Here is a 16,612-nt window from a genome sequence, read left to right as displayed (position 1 = left end):
GCTATCGGGATGTATATATACCTTGTATGGGCGTAGTTTCATCCGTGAGTGCATGTTGTGCCCCCTACTATACATGTTCCTATTGCAACTCATTATGTCAACTATGCATCTCATCTTATTCCTTGAGTTGTTGCTTCATCACATGCAGCTCCTTCTTTATTTTGTTCTCTTCCTTCACACAATCTTCATGTCATGTCGTCACCTCATATCCAGAGTCTCCAAAATTGCTTTCATCACAAGTGGATCTGCTTGAACTTGCAAATTTGTTCTGCCTCTGTGTTGTCAAAAAACTTCCTCTTGCATTCATTGCATCTGGTATGCTACCTTCAACTATTGTTGATGGTGCTACTTGCTATGATGTTGTAGCTGTCATATCTTGATGTGCTTGTCTATGAACAAATTGATGTATTCATGGGTAGGCAAGTTCATAGAAACTTGATCGAATGCATCCCCAAGTGTGCTATGAATGGTGTCTTCTACTCTGCTCTCCTGGAAACCATCATACCTATGTTGTTGAGAGAATGATGAACATCTGCGATGCATTGAGACATGGAAACACTCATGGCAAGCAATCTGTCAGTTGAAAACCAAAACGAACTTGAGAATTGACTTGTAACATACCTGTGTGAATGATCATGAAGGTTGCACAACTTCCATCGAGAGGTTAGGAGACTGACTGCCAAAAATATGCAAGGCACATTCTAATCTATCAGGAGGCAGACTGACTGCTAGAACTGCACAATGCATAATCTGTCCTAGCCTATTGATGAGTAAAACTACGCAATGCGCAATTTCAGTTAGTAGTGACATGCAACCAGCAAACTCTATTGCGTAGTTTCCACGGCCAACATGAAATTGCGTTCAATAATTGTGCAATGCAATCCTAGAGTTTAGTTCCTCGATAGATTTGCGCAATTTATAGAGGGAAGGTAGAGTCTTTGCTTTCGGAAATGCGTAGTGCTAGTTAAGAAAGGTACAGTTCGAGACAAGGCAACACAGTCTGACCGACAAGAAATAGAAAATATGAGAAGTTTGAATGCATGAGGAGATGAGTTTGAACAAGAGTGAATGATCATTTATGCAAACAAAAAGTGCAGGATTCATGAAACGGGAAATCATGCAAGTGTGTGAAGCGAGTTGCCGCAGTGGCGACCATCCGTGCAAAAAAGTTCCATGCATGCGGCAGTAGTGAGATGCACACGAAAACTGAAATGGTGCTAGTACAAGTTAGTATGCATGTAAATGATAGCAAGTGCTCATTGAAATCGAGTAGAAAACACTCACACAAATTGAAACACAAAAAATGATAGAAACACAATGCAAGTAATGAACAATGAGCTTACCCCAAGACAAATGAGTTGAATGTGCCAACGACTCTTAGATGCAATGTGAGATGCTAGAGCTATAAGGTTGATGTGAGGAATGAGATCTAAAACATCCATTTGATGAGTTTTGATAACATCAAGGTTGTGACGCGCATGCCACAAATCTAGGAAAAACGACACTTGTGGGAGGTTTCTGAGATGATCCTTGCATGTAACCTCCATATGCTAGAAGTAGATCCTTGAATCAAGGGATTCATTTTCATGTTGCCTTGGGAGGAGTAGCCCATGCATGCAAACCAATTTTGCTCAGTCTTGGAGGGAATCGGTTAACTCAACTACACATGCAAGGGCCTTCTCAACTACTGGGAGAAAATGCACATTTCTGGGAGGGAGTTGGGCTAGCTCCCTAGGAGATTTACACAATTTCTAGGTAGAGTAGCTAACTACTACCCAGGATTGTACAATTCCCAGGCTGAGTAGCCCTGTTGGGAAGAATTGCACAATTTTCTCAGTGATGCTTAACTAGAATATTTGCACAATTCTCGAGGCCAATAGGCTGCCAGACAAAATTACACTATTTCTAGAGGGAAGGTTGGTTTCCCTCCAGAATTGCACAATTTCTTGAGGGAGTTTCTCAGCCTGCAACTAGACCAAGTTTGGAAGAACAACTTGTGAGGGGAATGCAACAAGCTCTGATGGACAGGCTATCATTTTGCAAGAAAATCACTGGATCTTGTGTACTTGATGAAGCAAGAGATGCTGCTGCAAAAAGTTAGTAGGGAGGCTCCAAAATGAAGCTAACAAAATTTTTTGGAGGGTGGTTGTAGCCACTACAACACTTGGCGACACACCGGTAGAACTCCAGTTCTATGAATGGACCTTGTTCGTGAAAAACAAGTCTAACACCTCCAGAAGTATTGGTCATTTCTTAGTTCATCTTGGGTTCACACTAGCTTGATTGTAAGATGTAGCATATACAAATATCTTAGTTAACTGACACACATTCCAAGCCAAGGAAACACAGTTGTTTCAATTGGGGTTGGGGGGTATATTGGTACACAAGCAGTATAGTCGTCAGAGTCTTAGTTTCATCTCTGGTGTTGGTTCGCTACCACCAGGTCGGGACAATACCTCATCGAACTCACATAGGAACACAAGCATGGATCTGCTGCCAGTGAGCCTAGTCAGTACCCTAGTGGATTTACTTGAATCATCTCTCTATGTAGGAAGCCTTTCTCTTCTTTCGCCTTATTCATTTTTCATTTTTTGAAATTTTCAACTTTCATTTTTTTTTCATTTTCACAACTGTGCATAACACTTATTCATTTGAGTTGAGGAAGAGGGATCCTGACTTATTGAGAGAAAAAGAGGTTGTTCCTACAAAGAAGTAGTTTATTGTACCTTTGGCATGCTTGCTAAGGTTTCCCTGTCACCTTACTCTACTTGACTAAGCTGACAAGGGTTAACCCAGAAAAAACTGACTAGAGTAGGTGACACTAGTTAGCACTCAAGCATTGTGTTTTCACCAAGGTTCACTTTGAATAGTACATATTTTCCATTGACATATCACGGACTAAAAGTAATAAGTTCTTCATACAGAGGCAGGATAATAGATAACCAAGTAGTGATAGTTGTACAAGGCCTCTTGTACTTTACCTAGCTTGTTTCAAGAGTCATACATGGTTTCATGCGAAATTAACCTATGAAAAAAAATAAAAAAAACAACAAAGAAAAGAAGAAGCAGAAGCAAAAGAGAAATAAAAGTGAGTAAGAAAACAAGCAAGTAGACAAATAAACAAAAAAAAACAAGTAAGAAAATAAGCATGCAAGCAAACCAACTGAAAGAAAACACTACTCCTACTCCTAAGCTAACGACATATTGGTTAACCCATGTTGGTGAAGGCTTGGTCCGTGAGTAACCCAGTTGTGCAGACCAGCAAGAAAGAAAGATATAACATTGAAGAAAAACACACTTCATGTTTGAAAGTACCCACAGGACATAAGTGAGTGCAAGTACATGACAAGCATCACATGGACTTATCATGGTGTTGTGTGGCACTGCATGCTGTTGTGAAGCATATGCACATTATTGACTATGACATGCAAGAAAACGAAAGAAACAAAGACAACTTGCATTGTGAAAATGTGCTTGCAAGTAAGATTCCTCCAATGCGTGAGAGATGGGATCATGTAGTTCGAGCAGATGAAACATGATCTGTGTGTGAGATTGATCTTCAATGCATACAGATGAGTGATAAGGAGCATTACGTGATTGAACAATTTCCTAATTGGAATTGAAACTAACCCCAAGAGAGAGAGGGCTTGACATAACCATTAGCCTGGGCTGAAGTGTCTCGATAGTCTTTGGGGTTTCAACTTCATCATCAGATAGAACATCATAAACTAATGGCTTTGAAAAATAAACTGTGATAGGATCATGATCATAATCGGATATGGAAGTAAATGGATCATGAAAGCCACGATCAAGACAATCAATGTTTTCATCAGATCCTCATGATCTGATGAATCAAATAGAGGGGTAGATGAGAAGTGAACAAATTCATCCTCTATGTTTTCAGAAAAGGCAGATGAAAATTCAAGAGGATTTTCAATGAATAAATTATCCTCTACATTTTTAGATGGTGGAATGACATCCAATGTTTCCTGTGAGTGATCAACAATGGTTTCATCTGTAGATGAAGATACACATGTGAAATCATGGATGGCAGGCTCACCAAAGATGTCAGCAAAGAATGGAGGAGGCTTGGAGAGAAGGCATTCATCCTTCGTCGAGTGTTGATGATCAAGCTCCCAGTCATACTCTTCATGAATGGCATCGCATGTTGGTTGTTAAACACAAACCCCGTCGATGGCCTGATCCTTGTTCACAACAAGGGTAGAGTTTGGAATGGAATAACACAAGGTAGTATCATTAGGAGGATTAACTGAGTATGAAGGCAAAGGCTGTGGAACAAAATGCATGTGACAACTCGATGGACTCACAATCAAATATGTGTGAAAATTAAGCAAAGTGATGTTGGGATGATGTGATATTTGAATTGATGTGTGAGCATGACCTCCTGCATCACTCTACAGTGATGGAGTTGTTTGATGAGGGGATGATGAACAGTCACTTGTGACAGTGATTGTATCCATCTGTGATTGCACAACTCCATCACTAAAGAATACTAAGTGAGGCTTGATTTCAAACTTCTCCTTGGGACGAGAAAATTTCTTAAGGAAATACTCGAATCACTCTGTAAGATAGAAAAAATTCATCTATCTCTTTGGTGCTTAAAAATGCAAATCACAAAAGAACTGCCAAAAAGCCATAGGCAATTCATGTGGAGCCTTCTGTTGTTCTACCAGTTTTTGGTCAAGATGGTATAAATCAAAATGATAGAAAGTGTCTTCAATGAGATCACAAAAGTGCTCAAGCGAGTGCACACTGTAAGCCGGTAGGCTGCACAACCATCGATGTGGAGATTCACAAAGTGTGTATGTAAGCAAAAAACTACCTTGTTCGTTAGAATATCCATCTTCTTCATGAAGCATGGAAATAAATTCATGTAGAAACTCAGGCTAGGCCACTTCGCCTTCACCATCATACATGTAAGTGGACAAGATATCAAAGAACTCCTTCGTGATTGTGACATATTCGGCAGGCCAAAAACATCGTGGAGGGGGTAGAGTGTAAGACTCCATGAAATATATGAAAAGGTTCAAAACAGGATGAGAGGACACAACTTCTCATCTGACGCTCTTTCTAGCACTAGAAATGTTGACGATGTAGTACTCGTCAACATGTCAAGGGATCTCCCCAGTAAGAAGTCCCAATTAGACCTCAGACCATTTGGTGGAGGAGTCCTAACAGTGGGTCATACGCCAATGCCTTGACCGCGATTTCCCATAGAGGCAAGTAAGATAACTCTATTGGTAGCAAGGGTTCGACAGCTGCAGTAAGACAAGGAAGGTGCATGAACAGTTCTAACACACAAAGAGTTGGGTGAGTGCTCCTCTTGGAAACCTGTGGTAGCACATGGCTTAGAAGGGAACACACAAACAAAGATGCATCACAAAATGGAAAGAAATTTAGTTAACAATCCAAAGTGATGGTTAAACCAATCAACACATTTAAGTAAGATTCATATATACTTAAACAGAATTGTCCATACATGCATGTGTAAGCAAATAGATACATATACTATTTAGAGTAAACAAGATAGCTGAAATACAATATGACATATGCATGAAACCTACTTGATATGATATATTAAGGAGTGTAAGTTCCAGTCATACAATACATCCATATCCAACAACTAGTTCCGACAATGGAACGTTACATCCACAACTGCCTGCTCCTCTAAAGAGATGTACTAGCTCTGCGTAGTGGAGAAGCCAAGGCTCATTACAATACTGTCCAAGCTCTCTCTAAGATAGTCTTATCGGACGTTTGGCTGAAAAAAATCCCATACAATAAGTTATGAGGTGCTATTTATAGCAAAGGGTGGGGTGACCCTTGACATTCCCCTTTGAGACTGTTCATCTACCCTCATGACTCTTCAACTACTCTATGATTGTTACATTCAACTATCGACACTCGAACTTCCACTTAACAAGACATTACATTGCAATGCACATGTGTCCATGTGAGACAAAATGGCTTGAGCATGCCATGCAAGACATCACTGACACTCGGACCGTTGTGGTGAGACAAACTCTTTGACATGCTTGTGATGTTCGAAGGTGATGAGTTGATGGCAAGCTTGGTTGTCCATGATGGAGTATGTGCACTCAATGGTGACATCTTGCTGAAGCAGACTCTTTCCTTCATTGCATCTAGGTGCAGTGATATGGTTCCTCTATCTAACTTGTCTGATAGCATGCACATGGTTGTCCTGGTGCGACTGGACCAACAACATCTTGATGCATAGTTTCTACGCTTCTCTCCAAGCATGTGGTTTTCGTTGTGCACATCAACTAGTTGAGGTACATGTTCAGACCCAGTCGGACTTGCTTCTTGTCATCACCTTAGTGAGTGTGTCAAATGGGTGGGATCACATGCATGCATACAATGACATGCATGTTGCTGCATTCCCTTGCATGTGATCAACAACATTTCTCACCTTGTCTTCTCCATGCCAACTACTGGGATGGATCTATAACTTGTATAGGCACAATTTCATTTGTGAGTGCATGTTGTGCCTCTTATTGTATATGTTCTTGCTACAACTCATTTTCTTGTCTATGCAACTCCTATTCTTCCTTGAGTTTCAGCTTCAGCACATGCAACTCCTTCTTTGTTCCATTCTCTGCCTTCATGTGATCTTCATGTCACATCGTCACCTAATAGCTTGAGTCTCCAAAGTTTCTTTCATCACAAGTGGATCTGATTGAGCTCGCAACTTTTTTCTGCCTCTGTGTTGTCAAGAACCTTCCTCTTATGTTTGTTTCATCCGGTATGCTTCCTTTAGCTGTTTTTGATGGTGTTTCTAGCTGTGATGTTTTTGCCTTCATATCTTGATGTCCTTTTCTATGAAAAACTTGATGTCTTCATGGGTATGAAAGTTCATAGACACTTGATCAACTACATGCCCAAGTGTGATCTGAACGGTGTCTTCTACTATGCTCTCCTAGAAACCATTGTACCTGTGTTACTGAGAGACAGATGAACACCTACGATACTTGGAGAATACTTGGAGACATGGAAACACTCATGGCAAGAAATCTATCATTTGAAAACCAAAACAAACTTAAGAACTGACTTGTAACATACCTGTGTGACTTATCATGAAAGTTGCGCAATTTCTACCGGGAGGTCAGGAGACTGATTGCCAAAACTACACAAGGCACAATACGGGCTGTCAGGAGGCTGACTGATTTCTGGAATTGCACAATGCACAATCCAGCCTGGCCTCCTGATGACTGAAACTAAACAATGCAGAACTTTAGTTAGCAGTGACATGCAACTACCAAACAACATTGTGTAGTTTCTGGGGCCAACAAGACACTGGCTCCAAGAATTGCACAATGAGATCCTGGAGGTTAGTTCCTGGATAGATTTGTGCAATTTCTGGAGGGAAGGAAGAGCCTTCACTTCGAAAAATGACCAGTGCTAGCCAGACAAGGCACAATTCGGGCAATGGTAGCCAGTTCGGTCGACGGGTGACTGAAAATATGAGAAGTGTGAATGCATGAGGAGATGAATGAAAATAGGAGTGAATGATCATTCATGGAAATAACAAGTGTAGGATTTAGGAATCAAGAAAGCATGCAAGTGTGTGAAGCGAGTCGCTGCATCAGTGACCATCTCTGCAAAAATAGTTCCATGCATGTGAGAGCAGTGCAATGCAAACAAAAACTAAAACTATGCTAGTACAAGCTAGTATCCATGTAAAAAACAACAAGAACTCACTGAAATCAAGCATACAACAATCACACAAAGTGAAACAATAAAATGGACATAAGCTCAGTGCAAGTCATGAACAATGAACTTATCCCAAGATAACTGAGTTGAATGTGTCAACGAATCCTAGATTCAATTTGGGATGCTAGAGTTGCAAGGTCAATGTGAGGAATGATCTCTGTAGCATCTAGTTGATGAGTTATGATAAGATCAAGGTTGTGATGGTCATGCCACAAATCTAGGAAAATCGACACTTAGTGGGAGGTTTCTGAGATGATCCTTTCATGTAACCTACAACTACTAAAAAGAGATCCATAAATGAAGGGATTCCTTTTCATGTTGCCTTGGGAGGAGTAGCCCATGCATGAAAAACAGTTTTTCTCAGTCCTTGAGGAAATCGGTCAACTCAACGGCACATGCAAGACCTTCTCAACTGTTGGGAGAAAATGTGCATTTCTGGGAGGGAGTTGGGCTAGCTGCCCAGTAGATTTGAGAAATTTTTGGGTAAAGCAGCTGACTACTACCCAAGAATATGCAATTCCTGGGCTAAGCAACCCTTCTGGGAAGAATTATGCAACTTTCTTAGTGATGCTTAGCTGGCATATTTGCACAATTCTAGAGCCCAGTAGGTTGCCAGACAGAATTGCACAATTTATGGACAGAAGGTTGGTTGCCCTCCAGATTTGCACAATTTCTTAAGTTAGTTGCTCAGCCTGCAGCTAGACCAAGTCCGAAAGAACAACCTGTGAGGGGAATGCAACAAGCTCTGATGGAAAGGCTATCATTCTGCAAGAAAATTGCTGAAGCTTGTGCACTTGATGAAGCAAGACATGCTGCTGTGAACAATTGGTAGGGAGGCTCCAAAATGAGGCTAAGGAAAAATTTTGGAGGGTGGTTGTAGCTGCTACAACATAGCATTAAGCCATATATAAGCCACTTCCATATCCTTAATAATGTGGCATGGGCTCACATTCTTGATGAAAAAAGGAAATATTTATAGCCTAAAATTTAAAAGTGTTATTTTGTTAAATATTACAAATATTTAAAAGGTTACAGAATTCTTCAATATTTCTCTAATGAAATAATAATTGGAAGATAGGGTCGGTCAAAGTGATCACAAGACCGATATAGTAAAACGGGAGGACGGAGCGGGAAAGGTCTCTGTAACCCAATCTAGGGTTTCTGCAACTCCTGCAATGGCAGACCTGCCAAGCTTAGTACAGCAGGCAAAGATCAGAGGGAAGGGTGGTCAGAAGGAAGCGGCCATCGACAAGGAGTAAAATGCAATCCCCTTAGGGGGAGGGCCAGGAGCCTCCCCCCGATAAAGATAATCGGATGCCGTCAACGAAAGAGAAGGAAAAGGATAATGAACAAAGCAGAGGTAATACGGATCGCAGCAAGCAGAAGGGCAAGGACATCGATCAGGAAGATAGAAACAAAGCAAGCTCTTCCACATGCAAGCCAGTAGCAACGGACAGGCCAAGAGTGGAGTTCCCAAGTCACCACATCAATGCAAGGATACAGTACATGAGAGATCACGTGCTGATTGGCAAATTCATAGGAATATGGCCAACGGAGAAAGTGTTGAGAAGTTGGATTAGCGCTAAATGGCATCCAAAAGGAGACATCACTCTGGATCTAGGAGCAAAGGGGTTTTTTACGGCAGTTTTCAACTGCTTGGAAGATCGCAATAGGATTCTGGATGGGGGTCCCTATTTTTTCAACTCTGCAGGATTATATCTCAAAGCGTGGGTGGAAAGATTCAATCCAGACAAGGAAGACCTGAGCTACGCTCCAGTGTGGATAAGGTTGTATTCGTTGCCATGGGAATACTGGGAAGAAAAATCCCTTCAGGAGATTGGGGACGCTCTTGGTGAGTTTGTCAAGATAGCAGAAGAAACAAAATCATGCAGATACACGTCTTATGCTCAAATATGTGTTTATATGGACCTCAAGCAAGCTCTGCCAGACACGGTAAGTTTCTTTCATGAAGATTCTGAATGGATTCAAGTTATAGATTACGAGCATGTCCCATTTAGATGTAGGAAATGCCATAATATAGGGAATCTCTACAGAGACTGTCCACTTAATAAGAAACCCTCTTCCCAAGAGAACTCAGATAATCAAACATCAGATGGTTTCACTAGGGTAACAAACCGAAGGAGAGGGAATAGAAGAACATCAGGCAACCCCAAAGCAAATCCAGTCAACAAGCCAATATCCACAACGAGTAATCGCTTTGAGACCCTAGCCAAAACTGATATGCAAGATCTGGAAAAGGAAGCGCAGGAGAAGAAGGGACCCAATAAAGAACAGCTAGGAGAAACTTCAATGCAAACAGGAGATATGACTCACAAGCAATCAACCCCGCAATCGCAAGAAAAATCTGTATCCTGGCAATCTCAAGGAATGGAAGTGGAATACACTGAACCCAACAAAAAATCATCAAAGGAAAGAGAGGAATCCTCTCAAGAACCTCAAATCATGGAAGAAGATCTGGAATCTTTAGATATAGGGGATCTGGATATTCTAGGTCTGGAACAAGCTTGCAAGACAGGGAATTTTGAAAAAATACCAGATAGGCAGGTGGATAACCTAGTAGAAGTGATAAACAGAGCACAGAAGAAATACTCTCTAGGTGTCCAGACAGGAAGCCCATGGGATGGCAAGTTCATCACAAAGGATAATGAGAAAAGAGGCAGAAAAACAACGCTTGAGAGAACCATCAAGATAGGAGAGGTATTAGTGGAGTCAGGGAGGTATGCCAAACTGACCAAATATTTTAATACTGACCCCCATCCTTCTCAATGAAGCTGATATCATGGAATATAAGAGGGCTAAACGGCCCAAGGAAAGGCAGATTATTAAAAAATATGCTTATGCTAGAAAAACCAAGTATCCTCTTTCTGCAGGAAACGAAATGCAACTCAATAATTTTGGAAAAAATAGCAGCGAAAGTCTGGCTGGGAGGGCTAGTAACAGTTCTTGATGCACAGGGAGCCTCGGGAGGACTTGCAATTCTCTGGGATGCGCGAGTTATACAATTAAATGACATACAAGCTAATAAAAGCTTCATTCAGGCAACATTTCATCTCATAGGTACTAACACCTATGGATTTATAACTAATGTTTATTTTCCTCAGGACAATGCTCAAAAATCTCAAATCTTGAACATACTGTCAGATCTGAGCTCAGAAAGGCAACACCCACTTTGGATTTCTGGAGGTGATTTCAACATGACAACAAGCATGGAGGAAATAAAAGGCGGTAGAAGCAGAGTAAATAATGATGGTAACCTCTTAAAAAACTTCATTCAAACTAACTAGTTGGTGGATGTTCCCACAAGTAATGGCCTCTTCACCTGGAGCAACAAGAGAGAAGGAACGCAGCAAATTGCATCACGCCTTGATAGATTTCTTATCTCAGACAATGTAATTCATTTAGGATGGGAATTTATAGCTTCCATACTTCCTATCTCAGGATCTGATCACTGGCCCATTGAACTTCAATGGAACAGACCTGGTAACAACCTCAAGCAACCCTTTCGATTTGAAGAATTTTGGCTAAAGCATCCAGATTTCGAGAAATTAGTTAGTTCAACTTGGCTTAATTTTAACCCTAATGGAGGCACCAGAATGTCCAAGTTTCAGCAAAAACTCAAGCACCTTAAAGGAGTAATCAAGCACTAGAATCATAATACTTTTGGTAACATTTTTAAAGCTCAAGCCACGCTCAACTCAGAAATGAAGAGGATTCAGCAAAACATTATAAATGAAGGTCGAACGGAGGAATTATCCAAGCAGGAGAAATTCATTGAATCTCAAATTTTAGAGAGGGACAAACAGGAGGAAACATTATGGAGGCAGAAATCGCGGATTAGATGGTTAAAATATGGAGAAAAGAACACAAATTTTTTTCATAAAACTACGGTCCAGCGTAGAATGAACAATTGTATTACTCACATCAAAAATGAACAATTTTAATATGCTCTATGGTCATCCATCGGTGCAAGAAGCACGCATTCTCAAATCAATTCTGTCAACTTTCTCTGATGCTTCAGGAGCCCTTATAAATCGAGTCAAATCCCAGATTTTTTTCTTTAACACCCCTGTCTCCACCCCAAAAGCCATTGGCCGCATTCTAGGATTCTCTACTGCCTCTCTACCCTCCAAATACCTAGGTTCTCCTTTAATGGCCTCAGCTCTCAAACACTCCTCTTGGAATCAGTTACTGGAAAAATTGGAAGCTCGTCTCTTCCTTTGGACTCACCGAGCCCTTAACATGGCTAGCAGACTTGTTCTTATAAAGGCTGTCCTAAATTCCATGCCCTTGTATCTATTCTCCATCCTTGCTACCCCTAAATGGGTTCTCAAAGAAATCAAGAATCTCCAACGCAATTTTTTATGGGGAAGCTCAGGACACAATAGGAAATGGGCTCTAGTCAAATGGGACAAAGTTTGTCTTCCTAAGAAAGCAGGGGGTATTGGGCTAAGAGATCCTGAGCACAGTAATAAAGCAATGGGCGCAAAAATCTGGTGGAGATGGCTAGCCTATCCTAATACTCTGTGGGCCTCTCTTTGGATAGCTAAATATGCAAGCAACTGTCCTATGGAAGAAAGAATACGAATGACGGAAGTCAGCATGGGATCGACAATTTGGAATGCAGCTATACAACATAGAAGTCTCATACAAAAGCACAGTTTCTGGGAAGTCAAAAGTGGATCCACAACACGATTTTGGGAAGACTCCTAGCAGCAATTACCCAAACTAAAAGATATACTTCAAAATCAGCTAATATCAGAGTAGGAGATCAGTTAGTTAGTCAAGGTAAATCAATTTTGGAGCTCCTCTACATCTCAAGGACACAGGCAATGGAAAAAGGCAAACCAAATATTAATGAATAACTCTGAACAAATTCAGCATTCTCTCAATATAGAGTTACAAAAGAGGCAAATCATCATTTCAGAAGAACCAGACATTCTAAGATGGGGTTATGAGGAGAAAGGAACGTTCACAACAAAGGAGGCATATAAGATAATAGTCCAAGATCAGATAAACAAAGACACTTTATGGGACAAAATCTGGGACACTCACAATTGGCCAAAGGTTTCCACTTTTTTATGGCTCTTATGTCACAATAGAATTCTGACTTGGGAAAATCTTCGGAAAAGAAGCTTCTTGGGCCCATCCATATGTCTTGTATGTAAGCAAGAGGAGGAAACAACCATACATCTTATGCAGACATGTCAAATGGGAAGAAAGCTTTGGGAAAAGGTCGCCTTTCGCTGCCAAAAAGATGGTAGAGTGCAAGGAGATCTCAAAGCAACCATTCGCAACTGGAGTCAAAAGCCATTTCAAAGTAATCTTCTTAACACTATGTGGCAAATTATACCGGGCTTACTAATGTGGAACATCTGGAAAGAGCGAAATAGAAGATTTTTTAAGGATCAAATTATGCCTTTAGAGCAAATCTGGACTAAATTTCAGTAGAACATCATGGAGTCTCTATCGATCAAAGAATGGTACGCAGAGGACCTCCCCACTTTACCACAGGAGAAAGTAGTATGGGACAATTGGAGAATCCAGATAAACCAACAGCCAATAATCAAAAAGAATCCCACAATGCAGGTAAACGAATCAAGTCAATGGATACCGCCTCCCATTAACATGTTCCAGCTCAACTTTGATTTAGCATCAAAAGGAAATCTAGGGAAAGCAGGGTATGGAGGAGTTGTAAGGGATCACAACGGCAATCCTCAATGCATTTATCTGGGCTCAAAAGGCTGGGATACTAATAACTCAACAGAATTGGAGGGGTTATGGAGAGGTCTCAAAATGGTTCATGAAAGGAGATTGTTTCCAATCATCATAGAAGGGGATTCGCAAATTATAATTCGAATGATCACAAATCTCATGCATGGATCTTCCATTCACAAAGTCAGCAACAACTAGAGAATGGCCCAGAGACTGGAGCTGATAAACAGTTGGCTTTCTAAACATCAAGCGATCTCATTTAAACATACCAGAAGAGAAGGAAATAAACTTGCTGACTTTCTTGCCAATCTTGGAGTGGAAGCTGAGGTAGGTTATTTTGAAGGTTCTATAACCAGTATAGCCACCGAGGACCAACTTGCAAAATTCCAGGAAATTGTTAATTGGGATAAATCTCAGAAGAAGAATACACACCTGGATGCGAGTGGTATCAAGTCACATTTATGACACGCCGCATAACACAGGCAGGTGGGCAAAAGGGCTTAAGCATAGGTGAATTCAATTCCGGGCAGTCTCGGATGTTGGTCTTGCAGGCCGGCATTAATGCAAGCATGCGTGATCGACAGATAGTTTGGTTTATTGTCATGAATCGGTTCATAATGCCTGTTTCAGTCACTGAACTGTTTCATTGCGAGGCAGAGCTGCCTCAGAACCTCTGTCTGGTGTTCCGAATCTGGCTGTTAGCGTGGATTTGCAAACTCTTCGAAGCTATCTGCATTCCTCAGGTAATAGTTCTACTTTGTCTCAATCCCTCTGCTCGTCAATTTGTGCTTCTGAAGATGCCTCGACGCCGAGGTGTTCCCCGCAGAGGCAGTCACACAGGGAATAGAGGCCAACCTTCACGCCCTGTTCCTCAGAATGTTATCCCTATTGCCTCAGCATCCCCTTCTTCTCCGCCTCTGGAACAAGCCATGCCCATTCCGAATAGTTCATTCCAGACCGCCAGATTCACTTTTCAAAGCCGGCTTAATAGGCCTGTTTTGACAGCAAGTATCACTATTGTTCTTGCGGAGGAAGACAGTAATCAGGTCAGCTCGGCTACAACTACCCCCTCTCAATCTCAGGGAGACAGTGTGCTTCTCGGGGACCTGACAGGGATGGTGTTCCAGGCAGACAACCAGCAAGAGGTTGGCCATGTCTCGGAGGTGCCGCAACAACCCGTGGATCCGGCTCAAAGTGATATTGTGCCTTGCGGCCCGACTCAGTGGGCAGGTGGTATTTTAAATTTGGTGACCACTCCTGATGGTGGCAAACCAGTATATGATGACAGTGGTTTTGTGACCTGGGTCGCTTCTTCCAGCCAGGCGGAAAAGGAAATGCCGGATTCACCAAAGCATGCAGACTAGAATTGTTTCCTCACTGCTGGGTGGTCTAAGCAATTTTGGGTATGTGTCGTCACTTCTGAGGATAGATGTCTCTGTCTGGTCCATTCTCTGGCTACAGAGGGTGGCCAATGTCATTCCAGTCTCTGTTTTTTGTTATAGAAATCGCTATGATAGTTGCTTCTCAGTTTTTGTGGTCAATGAAGGGCATGAAGAACTCAGTCTGGGCAATCTTTTTCAGTATGTCAGGGCCCAAACCAAAAATTTTGTAGTATGTTTTGTAAATTCGACATTAAGCCTGAACTGCAAGGTCTCTGAGTTTTTGGTAGAGGAATGGACGCAACCTCCTTTGAGGTTCTAACCTCCTTGTATATATTTTTTACTTTTATTTAATAGAATTAGCATTTACGGAGAAAAAAAAAATAGAAGATATATTAAACTCAATGAAAATATCTCATGCGAGTCTAATTTGGTGGTTATACCCTCTTCAACCTAATAACCATATTCAACATTTGTGCCACCTTCTATTCCTATTTTGGTTTCTTCTTCAAATGATGAGAATGAAGAGGAAAATCTACTATCACTTGCCCACCTTCCTCAAGATAATTCCATCGAAATGAACCTACATTAGCACCAAAATTTCCCTAATGGGTTTTTTCAACATGAGAAAAGGTTGGCAAATTTTCCAATGGTGCTATAGATCTTTGCCATAATTTCTCACATTTCTAGAAAGCCTCCTCTAGTTTAGATTAAATTTTAGAGATTCATGATCCAAAATCATTTGTAGAAGCTTCAGGCCATCGAAATTGGTAAACAAAAATAAATAAAGAGTATTATTCCTTTATGATGAATGCCACTTTGGAACTTGTACTCATAAAAGGAAGAAAAATTTTCAAATGTAAATGGGTGTATAGAAATAACTATGCATAAGATGGAAGTGCTGAAACACATAAAGCCCAATTAGTTACTAAAGGATTCTCTCAAGTTGAAGGAATTAAATACAATTAAACATTTTCCCCAGTTTAAAAATCCATTCCATCCACCTTGTTCTAGCCCTTGTTGCCTCACATGGATAAGAGGTCCATTATATGGATGTTAAACATACCTTATTGCATGGAGATATACCAAAAGAACTTGTTGAGAAATGACAACAAAAAATTCCAATTTAATTTGTCCTCGAATTAAACTGTGAATTAAAAGAGAATTCTTTTCTCATAGAAATTTTAAAATAATTAATTAAATTTAATGAACTTAATTATTTTAGGAAATTCGAATTGGAAGTCTTTTAGAAGACACGTATATTTTCTCCCTAACTTATAGGAGTTCATGATGATTTACAAATGAGTTGTAATTAGTTAACTCGGTTTATTGAGTTAAGTCTAGTTAAATTAGTTCCAATCAGTTTGAGGAACTAATATTGAGTAAACAAAGTTGGGACACTAGTGACCTAATTAGTGCTACTCTAGTTAACTGAATATTCCACCATCAGAAACTCATGCATGTTGATTCTGAGAAAGACCCAATTGAGACTAGAGTGCAGGGACAGTGTACTATTTGTTTTATATTTTTCTGAGTTGCATGGATAGTGCATGCATTCAAGAACTGATCCTTCAGGGATTGCGCTATTTTTAGAGGCATTATTTCCCTTTAAATACAAGCTATACTTCATAGGAATTACACATTGGAATAGATACTCGGAGAGATTGAGAAGAGGATAAGCTTTGGCCTTCAACTTACTTATGAGTTGGAAATTGAATTTTCTAAGTGCTGAGATTGTTCTAGAGAGA

This window comes from Pinus tabuliformis, chromosome 6, assembly GCF_031772625.1.
Source record: "Pinus tabuliformis cultivar Carrire ecotype Pingquan chromosome 6, CPIR1, whole genome shotgun sequence".
Classification (NCBI taxonomy): Eukaryota; Viridiplantae; Streptophyta; class Pinopsida; order Pinales; family Pinaceae; genus Pinus; species Pinus tabuliformis.
The sequence above is the reverse complement of the archived record's forward strand: the minus strand, read 5'-3'. Positions refer to the sequence as shown.